Below are 13395 nucleotides of genomic sequence, written 5' to 3'. Positions count from 1 at the left end.
AACAAAATGGCTTTATATAGTCTCGTTATTGTTATTTTATTGTGTTATTACTAAATATTTTCTTAAAACTGCATTGTTGGTTAAGGGCGTGTAAGTAAGCATTTCACTGTAAGGTCTACATGTTGTATTCAGCGCATATGACAGAAACATTTTGATTTMATTTGATTATATATYTATATATTCTGTCCCAGTCTCTCTACGCATGTAATGTCTGTGGGTGAATTATGAAACAACTACTGTATGCAGATGTGCAAAAAAATGGTGATGTAGATTTGTTTTTGCCATTGCTTGATCTATATCTAAATGTAAGAAGATGTTGCAGATTTAAACTTGAATTGATGCCTATGGTAACACATAGAAATGTAATTATCAATGTTTTCAATATCAAACTTTGTCCTCTGCAATACTTTTTACAGTAGGTAATAAACTGTAGTCAGGTGGTGGTCATTACGTGCATAATATAGCACATAATATAGTGGTAAAAATTATGACCAGCTGGTCATATGGTGGTCAGAAAAAAAGTCACATAACATTTTTTTTTTTTTCAACTAGTTTGCGACCAGAACAAGACGTATTAAAAAGACGTTAAACTAACATATTCTGAACCACAGTTTTGCCTACTGGGTATTACCTGCTTGATTGACGGTGAAAAGTACCGTGAAACTCCTCCCTTCGCTCGCAGGCAGTTGGGATTGCTTCCTATGCAAACGTGTCTCAGTAGAGTACAGCACAGTACAGACGGTTGCAGTAAATACAGTGCTCCAGAGGCGGGGTTTGACCTCGCAGCTCTGAAAACATCACTAATCCAATATTTCAGGTGCGGAAGCCGACCATTGCTCAAACTGCAACAGAAACACACACGACTCTTAAAACCGGTATACTGCAAGTGAATGGGAGGGCTAGTGACAAAAACTGGAATTCTGATTGAAGAAAGACCGTAAAGACGATTACAGCTAAATTGTTACACGTGCTATTCTTTTAGTTATTTGGTTTCATTTATAACGCGACATCTAAGAATTGTAACCACGCGCAACGACTGCTGGAATTGGGACACTAGGCTACGTCAATTTCCACTCTGGTTTCACTGAAACTCCAGCCGTTCCCAGTTCAAGAATTAACAAAAAATACATTTGGAAGATCCTGCCGATTAACTACCTTGGATATACCTACTGCTGGAGATATTGGTCATTATTTTAAAAGGTGAGTGTTGGGGTGTTCTTTTGGTTTAGGTTGGGTTGTTCTTCAAACTTTTCCCTGGCCATTTTCCTGCATCAAATGTGTTTTCAAAACAACTGGAAACCCGGAAAAAACGATGTCAAATCATGACGTCAATGGTCTTGAGGTCGGATTTCCGAGTTCCTATTTGTTTTGACTGTGGCACAACGCGCATGAGGCGGAAATGTACCTGAATTACAGGTAAACTCATCTGAAACGTATGATATCGCTGATTAACTTCCGACGTTATTCAAAACAAAAACGTCAACAATATGCATTAGTGCGGTATCGGTAGTGCGTGAAATAAAAGCTTACATTTTATTTCTATAAGAACCTATACTAAATATTGTGGAAATGCCCGGCTTGACAACAGTCTTTCATTATTGCCCTTGTGACATTGTAGCAACATAACATATGAACAAAGACTAGTCTAGCTTGTCACATAGCCGGTTGACACTGACAACAATTCCGCAAATTTACTTAGGTTATTGAAATTGAGCCTCAAACTCAAGTCCCTCATAGGCTATGCGATYTTTTGTGAGCCTGGTCAATCGTGTTACGTTTTAAAATCCGCTACAAGTAGGCCAAAATACTGTTGTAATTGAAACAAAATGATACTAATAAATGTGACAGGTTATTAAAAATAATCATGCAGATCTACGCTTAAGCATTTCCATTAATTTGCACAAGTTGCATCAGACTGTCAGTTCAAGTAGGCCCGCAGTGTTTCCCAACTCCAGTCCGAGTACCCACCAACAGCGCACATTTTTTGTTGTAGCCTAGATAAACTCACCTGATTCAACTYAGGGCTTGATAATTAGTTGAGTCAGGTGTGCTGGTGATGGGTACTCGAGGACTAGATTTGGGGTAACAGCAACATTGACTCCAGCAACATTGACTAAGTAACCTGTCAAATTCAATAGTTTCATTTTGTTGAAACTATTGCATTTGTTGGGGGCACTCAAGGACTGGATTTGCGAAACACTGTTCTGTATCAACCATTTAATTATAGATTTGTGCCATTATCTGATAGAGAAATGTGCCTGTAATAATCCGGAATGAATTGGAGAAGACTTTCCTACTTCCAAACTGATTTGACTGTACCCAATTAAAGTAACTGTCCAGTGAAAATCTCACTTTTTAAAGTTCATATTATGATAGCTCATACCTAAATAATGTTGTTGACTCGTTCTATACTCGTATGTGACCAAAGCATAAATTGGAGAAAAAAACACTTGCATCTCAAACAGACTTTCAAAAATGGTTGCTATTTCCTCATAGAGTAAGATGTCATACTCCTGAGAAGGATAAGCGGCCCAAGCAGCGGTCTACTTACATTCATATTTTTAATGACCGGTATACGCCCATACCATTCTGTAGTTTGGTAAACGCTCACACTATTCCAACCCAGAAACCACATGGGTCTTCRTAATTACCATTTTTTTGGAAGGATAACTATTTCACTCATAATTAATTAATTCTAGGTCATATAGAAATCTGGAAACACAAGACAGTTACTTTAGCATACCTTTTTATATTTGTCATGATGACCAGCACTAGTTTCTCAACACTGCCAATAACAAAGTTGTTTTAACATGATTATATCATGATTCACTTTTACAGAACATTCAGCAAACGTCTGAGTGATAAGCAGACAGTCAATTAGTCATTTTTCCACATAGTGCCGTGCTTTTGAAATACTGTATCTTTTGTATGACCAGTGAGTACAATTTGTACTCAACTCCCGAGTCCCCAGTGAGTTTGTGATATGCATTGTTCTACGACACCTTCTTTTCCCCCGAAAGCCTTGCTAGCAAATGAACACCTCATCCTGTCATCAAACATCAGACACCTCAAGAATATTCCCTTGATTGTGTGATTTTTGCCATTATTAGATAGCTATCTTTTTATATTCCTCACAGGCATAAAGCTCATTCAAACCTTGAGTGGTGTGTAAGGTATTACAAACTGAATGAAAATCATCTTATCAGAAACTAATGGTTTAGAATTGAGTATATTAAATTGTACTTAATATACATTGTGGGTTTGTCTGATTGTTTGAATTATTCAGATGTGAGAAAGGGTGGTGTTCACGTTAAGAATTAAACTCAATTGGAAGGTGTTACGATTAGCCTACTTATCTATTGTGGGACAAAAATAAGCCTAGAGGGTGGCAGGGCTGGATTTTCACATTTTACGATGCTCCAATTTCAGTTTAATTGATAGGAAAGATACTTTATTTCAGAACAAGGTAGCAAATGTCTTTCCATCACAATGCATATATTGGAAAGAAGACTTCATTCAGAAATTATGGATTACTCGTTCTCTATTTTACATCACACATACACACTCCTCGATATAACACATCAACATTTGTATTATCCTGCTGTGACATAATTACCTTTATTGCACACCGCTAGATAATGCTGTGCTGTTTTTAGCCCACAATGTATTTTCATCATACCAAACTTTACTGTGGGATATTTTCATTGGAACCAGTAAGGTAGATTAGAAGATAATGGCATGCTGAAAAAACAGCTAATGTTTATAGCAGCATGGCCCATGTTACATAATGCATTTCCCAGAGTTGTTTCAGAGGACTATGTCAGTTCACTGTTGTTGTCGATGGAAGTTTGGGGGTGTGATATTTGTTATGTGCTTCACTGGGATAGTCAAATCAAGTACCAATCGGACAAGAGAAAGTGCTAACTCTCAATGGAGTGCAGTTCACTAGCTAGTTCCCATAGATAATCAGCACTATTGGAGGTTTGATTTGAAGGGTACCTGGCATGGATGATAACTTGTGTCCCATCTGTTGGTCTATGTCAGCAGCTGCATCATCCATTCATTAAAGCCTCACTCTGTAGGATGTAGGACCACCAACTAAACTGAAAATCCATTAACTTTTTCACTGTAGTGCTAAAAAATGRCATTCCATGAGAGCAACATTACTTTTTAAAACATGTTTTGAAGCTATACATATTTTGCTTATAAATGACTGAAATCTTAGACTGTGCCATTTAAAAAGGGCTGTTCCAGAGTGCACTTAAACCACCTGACCTCCGCATGCAGCATTTCATTTAGCTGCTGGAACAGAATAAACTCATTAATCTGTTTTAAAAAGGGAAAAAGTTTTTGGCCAACGCTGTCGCACTGACATTTATTGGCAAGTCATGGGAAGCAGTGAGACATTTAGGAAGTAGTCTGAACAGTCCAAGGGAGGATGTTATATTTCAATCAGAGCCTTAAAAAAAAAGCAGGGTCCGGTTTTGGGAACATGTACTTTTGTTCTCTCCCTTTTCCATTGTCGCTGTGACAGAAGGGGGTCGTTCATTGAGTGACTCAGCGAGGTGTGGGTGACCTGTTCAGTTTCACAGGGTTCAAAGTGGCGACCGTGTGCTGGAATGCAGCGAGCTTTTGGCAGGAAGGCCGCTCGAGAGACGTCCGCTTGCATTGTTTCCCCCGTCTCCAGTCCTCAGGGAATTCACACATTTTTTGTTTCGTTCTGTTATTTCATGATTTTCAACAGAATATTGTTTTATTTCCCCATAGCTGAGCAAGGTTTCCGAGTAGTCAGCTTTCATTATTACATGGTCTAAAATGTTTGAGGATTTCTTTGTTTCATCAGCAACATCTAGGGATTGTGATATACACAAGCGTTTTCGACCGAAACCAATGGAAGCCAACATTTGTGTATGAKGCAAAATGAGGCAGATGCTGACTGAGTGTGAGGGACAATGTCAATAAATGTCGGTTTTCTCTTCACTTTCTCACCTCGCTGCTTTTTAGCACCACAGTTACGCCTGGTGGCAGCTTTAAATGAATTATTTAGTGAAGTATTGAGTGCACGTTGGAAATGGTCAGCACAGAGAAGGTCAGCTTGACTGACCGGTGTCAAGTTGCTGAGACAAGTCTCTTACTAAGTGCTTTCATGCTAAATGTAGACCTATGTCACTCCATTTGGAAATATCCACCCATCTTTCCATTGATGAAGACAACACAAACAAACCTTGATGACAATGTGCAACTGTCAGCCACACATGGGAGAAATCTCTCTTGTCAACCTTAGAAAAACCGAAGCTATTGTCTGTAGGCTTGGGTGGCTTACCGCATACTGGGGTATTTGGAGAACACCACGCAATGATTTTATTTGACTTTTTTTATATATTTTTTATTTTACTCCCTTTTTCTCCCCAATTTCAATCTTGTCTCATCGCTTCAACTCTCCAACGGGCTCAGGAGGCGACGGTTGAGTCGCCTCCGAAACATGACCCGCCAAAACGCTCTTCTTTACACCCGTCTGCTTAATCTGGAAGCCAGCCACACCAATCAATCAAACAAATTTATTTATAATGCATCAGCTGATGTCACAAAGTGCTGTACAGAAATCCAGCCTAAAACCCCAAACAGCAAGCAGTGCAGGTGTAGAAGCAAGGTGGCTAGGCTTTTTCAAGAGCGGCTTTATTACTGCCCATTTTGTGAGTTTGGTACACATCTGGTGGATGCAGAGCTGTTTATTATGTTCAATATAGGAGGGCCAAGCACAGGATGCAGCTCTTTCAGTAGTTTAGTTGGAATAAGGTCCAGTATGCAGCTTGAAGGTTTAGAGGCCATGACTATTTTCATTAATGTGTCTAGAGATATAGTATTAAAAAACTTGAGTGTCTCCCTTGATCCTAGGTCCTGGRAGTGTTGTGCAGACTCAGGACAACTGAGCTTTGGAGGAATACGCAGATTTAAAGAGGAGTCCGTAATTTGCTTTCTAATGATCATGATCTTTTCATCAAAGAATGAATGAATGTATCACTGCTGAAGCGAAAGCCATCCTCTCTTGGGGAATGCTGCTTTTTAGTTAGTTTTGCGACAGTATCAAAAATAAATTTTGGATTGTTCTTATTTTCCTCAACTTGGAAAAGTAGGATGATCGAGCAGCAGTGAGGGCTCTTCGATACGGCACGATACTGTCTTTCCAAGCTAGTCGGAAGACTTCCAGTTTGGTGAAGCGCCATTTCCGTTCCAATTTTCTGGAAGCTTGCTTCAGGGCTCGGGTATTTTCTGTATTCCAGGGAGCTAGTTTCTTATGACAAATGTTTTTAGGGGTGCAACTGCATCTAGGGTATTGCGCAAGGTTAAATTGAGTTCCTCCGTTTGGTGGTTAACTGATTATTGTATTCTGACGTTGTTGGGTAGGTGGAGGGAGTCTGGAAGGGCATCTAGGAATCTTTGGGTTGTCCGAGAATTTATAGCACAGCTTTTGATGATCCTTGGTTGGGGTCTGAGTAGATTATTTGTTGTGATTGCAAACTTATTTAAATGGTGGTCCGATTAGTCCAAGATTATGAGGAAAAACATTTTGATCCACAACATTTATTCCATGGGACAAAACTAGGTCCAGAGTATGACTGTGGCATTGAGTAGGTCCGGAGACATGTTGGACAAAACCCACTGAGTCGATGATGGCTCCGAAAGCCTTTTGGAGTGGGTCTGTGGACTTTTCCATGTGAATATTAAAGTCACCAATAATTTGAATATTATCTGCCATGAATACAAGATCCGATAGGAATTAAAGGAACTCGGTGAGGAACGCTGTATACGGCCCAGGAGGCCTGTAAACAGTAGCTATAAAAAGTGATTGAGTAGGCTGCATAGATTTCATGACTAGAAGCAGTCTTTTTTTTTTGTAAATTGAAATTTGCTATCATAAATGTTAGCAACACCTCCGCATTTGCGGGATGCGTGGGGGATATGGTCACTAGTGTAACCAGGAGGTGAGGCCTCATTTAACACAGTAAATTCATCAGGCTTCAGCTATGTTTCAGTCAGGTCAATCACATCAAGATTATGATCAGTGATTAGTTAATTGACTATAACTGCCTTGGAAGTGAGGGATCTAACATTAAGTAGCCCTTTTTTGAGATGGGAGATATCACAATCTCTTTCAGGAATGGAGGATGTCTTTATTCCAGTGAGATTGCAATGGCGAACACCTCCATGTTTAGTTTTGCCCAACCTAGATCGAGGCACATACACGGTCTCAATGAGGATCGCTGAGCTGACTACACTGACTGTGCTAGTGGCAGACTCCACTAAGATGGCAGGCTGGCTAACCGACTGCTGCCTGGCCTGAACCCTATCTCATTGTGGATCTATGGGAGTTAAGAGGCCTGTCTATGTTCGTAGATAAGATGAGAGCACCCCTCCAGCTAGGATGGAGTCCCTCACTCCTCAGCAGGCCAGGCTTGGTCATGTTTGTGGGTGAGTCCCAGAAAGCGGGCCAATTATCTACAAATTCTATCTTTTGGGAGGGGCAGAAAACAGTTTTCAACCAGCGATTGAGTTGTGACACTCTGCTGTAGAGCTCATCACTCCCCCTAACTGGGAGGGGGCCAGAGACAATTACTCGATGCCAACACATCTTTCTAGCTGATTTACACGCTGAAGCTATGTTGCGCTTGGTGATCTCTGACTGTTTCAGCCTAACATCGTTGGTACCAACGTGGATAACAATATCCCTATACTCTCTACACTCGCCAGTTTTAGCCTTAGCCAGCACCATCTTCAGATTAGCCTTAGCCAGCACCATCTTCAGATTAGCCTTAACGTCGGTAGCCCTGCCCCCTGGTAAACAGTGTATGATCGCTGGATGATTTGTTTTAAGTCTAATACTGCGGGGTAATGGAGTCACCAATGATTAGGGTTTTCAATTTGTCAGAGCTAATGGTGGGAGCCTTCAGCGTCTCAGACCCCGTAGCGGGAAGATGAGAGACCAGAGAAGGCTCGGCCTCTGACTCCGACCCATTGCTTAATGGGGAGAACCGGTTTAAAGTTTCTGTCAGCTGAATGAGCGATACCGGTTGAGCATTCCTACAGCATTTCCTTCCAGAAGCCATGAGAAAATTGTCTGGCTGTGGGGACTGTGCGAGGGGATTTATACTACTATCTGTACTTGTTGTTGGCACAGACGCTGTTTCATCCTTTCCTACACTTAAATTACCCTTGCCTAACGATAAATGTCTGAAGCTGGGCTTGAAGCTGGGCTTGCAGCACGGCAATCCTCGCCATAAGGCGATCGATCTCCTGTATATTATGAGTACAGCGACTGCAATTAGAAGGTTTCCTCTGACCAATGTGTTGGAGGAAACACTGTTCACCTGATGACCAAGGTCAGCCTGCAGGCGCCCGGCCCGCCACAAGGAGGCACTAGTGCGATGAGCCAAGGAAAGCCCTCCGGCCAAACACTCCCCTTTACCGGACGACGCGGTGCCAATTGTGCCCCGCTCTATGGGTCTCCAGATCACGGCCAGTTGTGATACAGCCCGGGATTGAACCAGGGTCTGTAGTGACACCTCTAGCACTGCAATGCCGTGCCTTAGACCGCTGCGCCACTCGGGAGCCCTGTAGCTACTTTGTAAGTAAATACCTGGAGTCAACTTGTGCAATACTTTAGGAGATAAAGAAGATTGCGTTCTGCCTTACACCTGTCACATAATTTGTCACGTGGTCCCGTGTGGCTCAGTTGGTAGAGCATGGCGCTTGCAACGCCAGGGTTGTGGGTTCATTCCCCACGGGGGGACCAGGATGAATATGTATGAACTTTCCAATTTGTAAGTCGCTCTGGATAAGAGCGTCAGCTAAATGACTTAAATGTAAATGTCATTATGAAGCTTACCAGTAGTTCCCAGTCACGTGGTGTTTGTTTACAAGCACACAACGATGAGAGACCGAAGCCTTGTGAGTCACTCACTGTGGTGCAGCATGCGCACCAGGTGATCTAGTTACAGTATGGAATTCACAACTAAATGTTTGCCGGCTAGATATCGTATAACTATTTAAGTTAACTGTCTAAAATGTGCTAAATGCTCTGCAGTTGTGCATTTGGTTTGCTAATTTAGTAGCTGGTTAGCTATCTCGCTTCATCCAAAATCAAGCTTTGCTTGGTAACAGCAGAGAATCCCCTCCTGGATCAAGAGCCTTGCTGTTTAATATTTGTTTTGCGTGTGCAGCAAACTGTGAGTAGCATTTTTTTAGTTACTTGTATAGTTTAGGTCAGACTGTATAACATTTAGTTAGTATTCTCTATGAGATTTTACATGTATTTCTTAGCAATGCTAACCTTCGGATTAGTGGGATTTGAAAACAGCACACCTTGTGTTCAGTGCAGGAATTACCGAATATCCCGTTATGGAAATGTTTTAAATAAAAAAGGAAAGCTGTCATAGGTTATTTTTAGTGTTGTTTTTYAATACGTCGTGTTGATCACAAAATCGAAATTGAAAACCGATTGGTCTAACTAGTTTCTTCTCTGCAGCGAGTCTGGATCTGAGTACCTCCCTGACCATTTCTATAACGCAAACACATTCTAATCGTTCTGATTGGTCCCAGAAACTGATGGGTTGGGCCCGAGGCAGAGCCAGAACATACGTGGGCTTGCCTCTCGAATATGCAAAATGTTTTTTATGCTGTGCGATAAGTACTTTTATTTTGGGTGCACCATGCCACTAAAACATTTGCCAATAAAACACAATGCGTGACAATATTTTTCCGCAACACTCTTCTCTTCACTACTCCAACAAGACAGGATGATATATTGTTTACAAATCATAATTTGTTTACAAATCATAATGCTACAAGTCTTTAAATGTACAGTGGGGCAAAAAAGTATTTAGTCAGCCACCAATTGTGCAAGTTCTCCCACTTAAAAAGATGAGAGAGGCCTGTAATTTTCATCATAGGTACACTTCAACTATGACAGACAAAATGAGAAAAAAAATCCAGAAAATCACATTGTAGGATTTTTTATGAATTTATTTGCAAATTATGGTGGAAAATAAGTATTTGGTCAATAACAAAAGTTTATCTCAATACTTTGTTATATACCCTTTGTTGGCAATGACAGAGGTCAAATGTTTTCTGTAAGTCTTCACCAGGTTTTCACACACTGTTGCTGGTATTTTGGCCCATTCCTCCATGCAGATCTCCTCTAGAGCAGTGATGTTTTGGGGCTGTTGCTGGGCAACACGGACTTTCAACTCCCTCCAAAGATTMTCTATGGGGTTGAGATCTGGAGACTGGCTAGGCCACTCCAGGACCTTGAAATGCTTCTTACGAAGCCACGCCTTCGTTGCCCGGGCGGTGTGTTTGGGATCATTGTCATGCTGAAAGACCCAGCCACGTTTCATCTTCAATGCCCTTGCTGATGGAAGGAGGTTTTCACTCAAAATCTCACGATACATGGCCCCATTCATTCTTTCCTTTACACGGATCAGTCGACCTGGTCCCTTTGCAATAAAACAGCCCCAAAGCATGATGTTTCCACCCCCATGCTTCACAGTAGGTATGGTGTTCTTTGGATGCAACTCAGCATTCTTTGTCCTCCAAACACGACGAYTTGAGTTTTTACCAAAAAGTTATATTTTGGTTTCATCTGACCATATGACATTCTCCCAATCTTCTTCTGGATCATCCAAATGCTCTCTAGCAAACTTCAGACGGGCCTGGACATGTACTGGCTTAAGCAGGGGGACACGTCTGGCACTGCAGGATTTGAGTCCCTGGCGGCGTAGTGTGTTACTGATGGTAGGCTTTGTTACTTTGGTCCCAGCTCTCTGCAGGTCATTCACTAGGTCCCCCTGTGTGGTTCTGGGATTTTTGCTCACCGTTCTTGTGATCATTTTGACCCCACGGGGTGAGATCTTGCGTGGAGCCCCAGATCGAGGGAGATTATCAGTGGTCTTGTATGTCTTCCATTTCCTAATAATTGCTCCCACAGTTGATTTCTTCAAACCAAGCTGCTTACCTATTGCAGATTCAGTCTTCCCAGCCTGGTGCAGGTCTACAATTTTGTTTCTGGTGTCCTTTGATAACTCTTTGGTCTTGGCCATAGTGGAMTTTGGAGTGTGACTGTTTGAGGTTGTGGACAGGTGTCTTTTATACTGATAACAAGTTCAAACAGGTGCCATTAATACAGGTAACGYGTGYAGGACAGYGGAGCCTCTTAAAGAAGAAGTTACAGGTCTGTGAGAGCCAGAAATCTTGCTTGTTTGTAGGTGACCAAATACTTATTTTCCACCATTATTTGCAAATAAATTCATTAAAAATCCTACAATGTGATTTTCAGATTTTTTTTCTTCTCATTTCGTCTGTCATAGTTGAAGTGTGCCTATGATGAAAATTACAGACCTCTCTCATCTTTCTAGGTGGGAGAACTTGCACAATTGGTGGCTGACTAAATACTTCTTTGCCCCACTGTAGCTAATTAATCCAGTCACACGCCATGCACCCAACTAACCCCTTTTCGCAAAAACTTTCCCTCAGAACTGTCAGCTAAGTAATGGCATTAGCTAGCAGCACAACAAAACTAGCAGCACAATGTTCTGTGAGTACTGTTGAAAGTCTGGAGTAATAGTAGTAGGGAAGGACTTATTTTGCACCTGGGTCGAGCAACCTAAAACACGAGTCTTCACTAACACATAAATTAATCCAAAAGTGCATCGGGGCAGGGGTGGTAGCAACATCACTACGTCTACTAGCTACCAGCCGTAATTGACGGTTTCCACTATAGTTACCATAGCCGTGGCTATATCGTAAAAATYCATGAAGACCAAAATGTGCCTTTTGTACTTAATTTAAGGTTTGGGTTAGGTATAAGGTTAGCAGTGTGGTTACATTTAGGATTAGGCTTAAAATCACATTTTTAAGAAGAGAAATATAAGAAATAGGCAGTGTTTATGACTTTGTGGCTGTGGTCACTGGTGACGATTGTATTTGACAGGCAACAGGTGGCAGCCCAAGCTGGTCAACGGGCAGAGCTAAAGATGAAATGTAACACTGCTTACTGAATTGCCAAAGAGGAGATGGCTTTTACCAAATTCAGATCCATGTTACTCACCATAAAAAAATTGTATGGATTACAGTTTGAAGTGGGAGCTTTAGCACTAGCTGCCCATACATTCTGCAATAACAACCAATGTAATATCACTAAAAGACTAAATGAATGCTGGCACTGTTAGTATGATTTTATAGATTTTCATAACAGAGCAATAAAGTTGTTGCATTGTATGTCATAAACATACATGACCAGGTGATCATGTTTTTCTGTAATCTGAATTGTATTTATACTTTTAAGCATAATTAAATTAAAATGTCTCTCTTACAAGSAGTCATCTTTTCTAAATGGAATATTTGTGTATGATTAAACAGGGTAGACCAATAGTTATGTTTCTACAACCACTGAATGAGTTTCACAGGATTTCATAATTGCAAACTATAGCAAAGAAATTAAAGCTTATGTGATATGACAACCAAAGTACACTCTTTAAAACCATTTTGATTTTAAATCATACATGCATACATACATGCATACATACATACCATCATGCATAACTGTTTAGCCACAATGAATTTCAGGTGTGTAATTAAACAAATGGCAAACAGGTGTAGGAGTCGTAAGGACTGTGTAACATAGAGGTACACTGTAATTACTCACTTAGCTACCTACAGTAATCCTATGCATTAGGCAGTCTGACAGCTGTAATACTGAAGCCAATGTACTTTCACAAAGTACAACAAATGTGATCAAAATATAAACCGTTCATTGTAGCAATAAAGTATATATAACGTTTTAATCACGTATATAAATATGTTCGCTTTTGCACTTTTGAATACAATTAATGTTCTGTATTGTATATTACATTTGTTATATTACCTATGTATACTTTAAAAAAAGTATATAAATGCAACATGTAAAGTGTTGGTCACATGTTTCATGTGCTGAAATAAAATATCCCAGAAATTCGCACAAATTTGTAAACATTAGTGAGCATTTCTCCTTTGCCAAGATATTCCATTCACCTGACAGGTATGGCATATTATAAAGCTGATTAAGCAGCATGATCATTACACAGTGCTGGTGAAAATAAAAGGCCACTCTAAAATGTGCAGTTTTGTCACACCACGACACAATGCCACAGATGTTTCACGTTTTTAGGGAGCATTGCAATTGGCATGCTGACTGCAGGAATGTCCACCAGAGCTGTTGCCAGATAATTGAATGTTAATTTCTCTAACATAAGCCGCCTTCAACATCGTTTTAAAGAAGTTGGCAGTACGTCCAACCAGTCTCACAACCGCAGACCACGTGTAACCATGCCAGCCCAGGACCTCCACATCTAGCTTCTTCAC

The 13395-nt window shown here is 40.8% G+C and overlaps 1 protein-coding gene across 1 annotated transcript in view; it reads left to right on the top strand.

Annotated features, from left to right (window-relative positions):
• The first annotated feature begins 631 nt into the window (after positions 1-631).
• The window catches only part of LOC111960274 (inactive ubiquitin carboxyl-terminal hydrolase 53), a 67736-nt gene continuing 54972 nt past the window's right edge, over positions 632-13395 (top strand). The window contains exon 1 of the mRNA XM_023982195.2: positions 632-1200. The gene's annotated coding sequence lies outside the window, so the exon portion shown is untranslated. The remainder of the gene's footprint in view (positions 1201-13395) is intronic.

The sequence above is a fragment of the Salvelinus sp. IW2-2015 genome, linkage group LG37 (genome assembly GCF_002910315.2).
Source record: "Salvelinus sp. IW2-2015 linkage group LG37, ASM291031v2, whole genome shotgun sequence".
In the NCBI taxonomy this organism is placed as follows: Eukaryota; Metazoa; Chordata; class Actinopteri; order Salmoniformes; family Salmonidae; genus Salvelinus; species Salvelinus sp. IW2-2015.
Note: the sequence above shows the minus strand (reverse complement) of the source record. Positions and strands in the feature narration are given on the sequence as shown.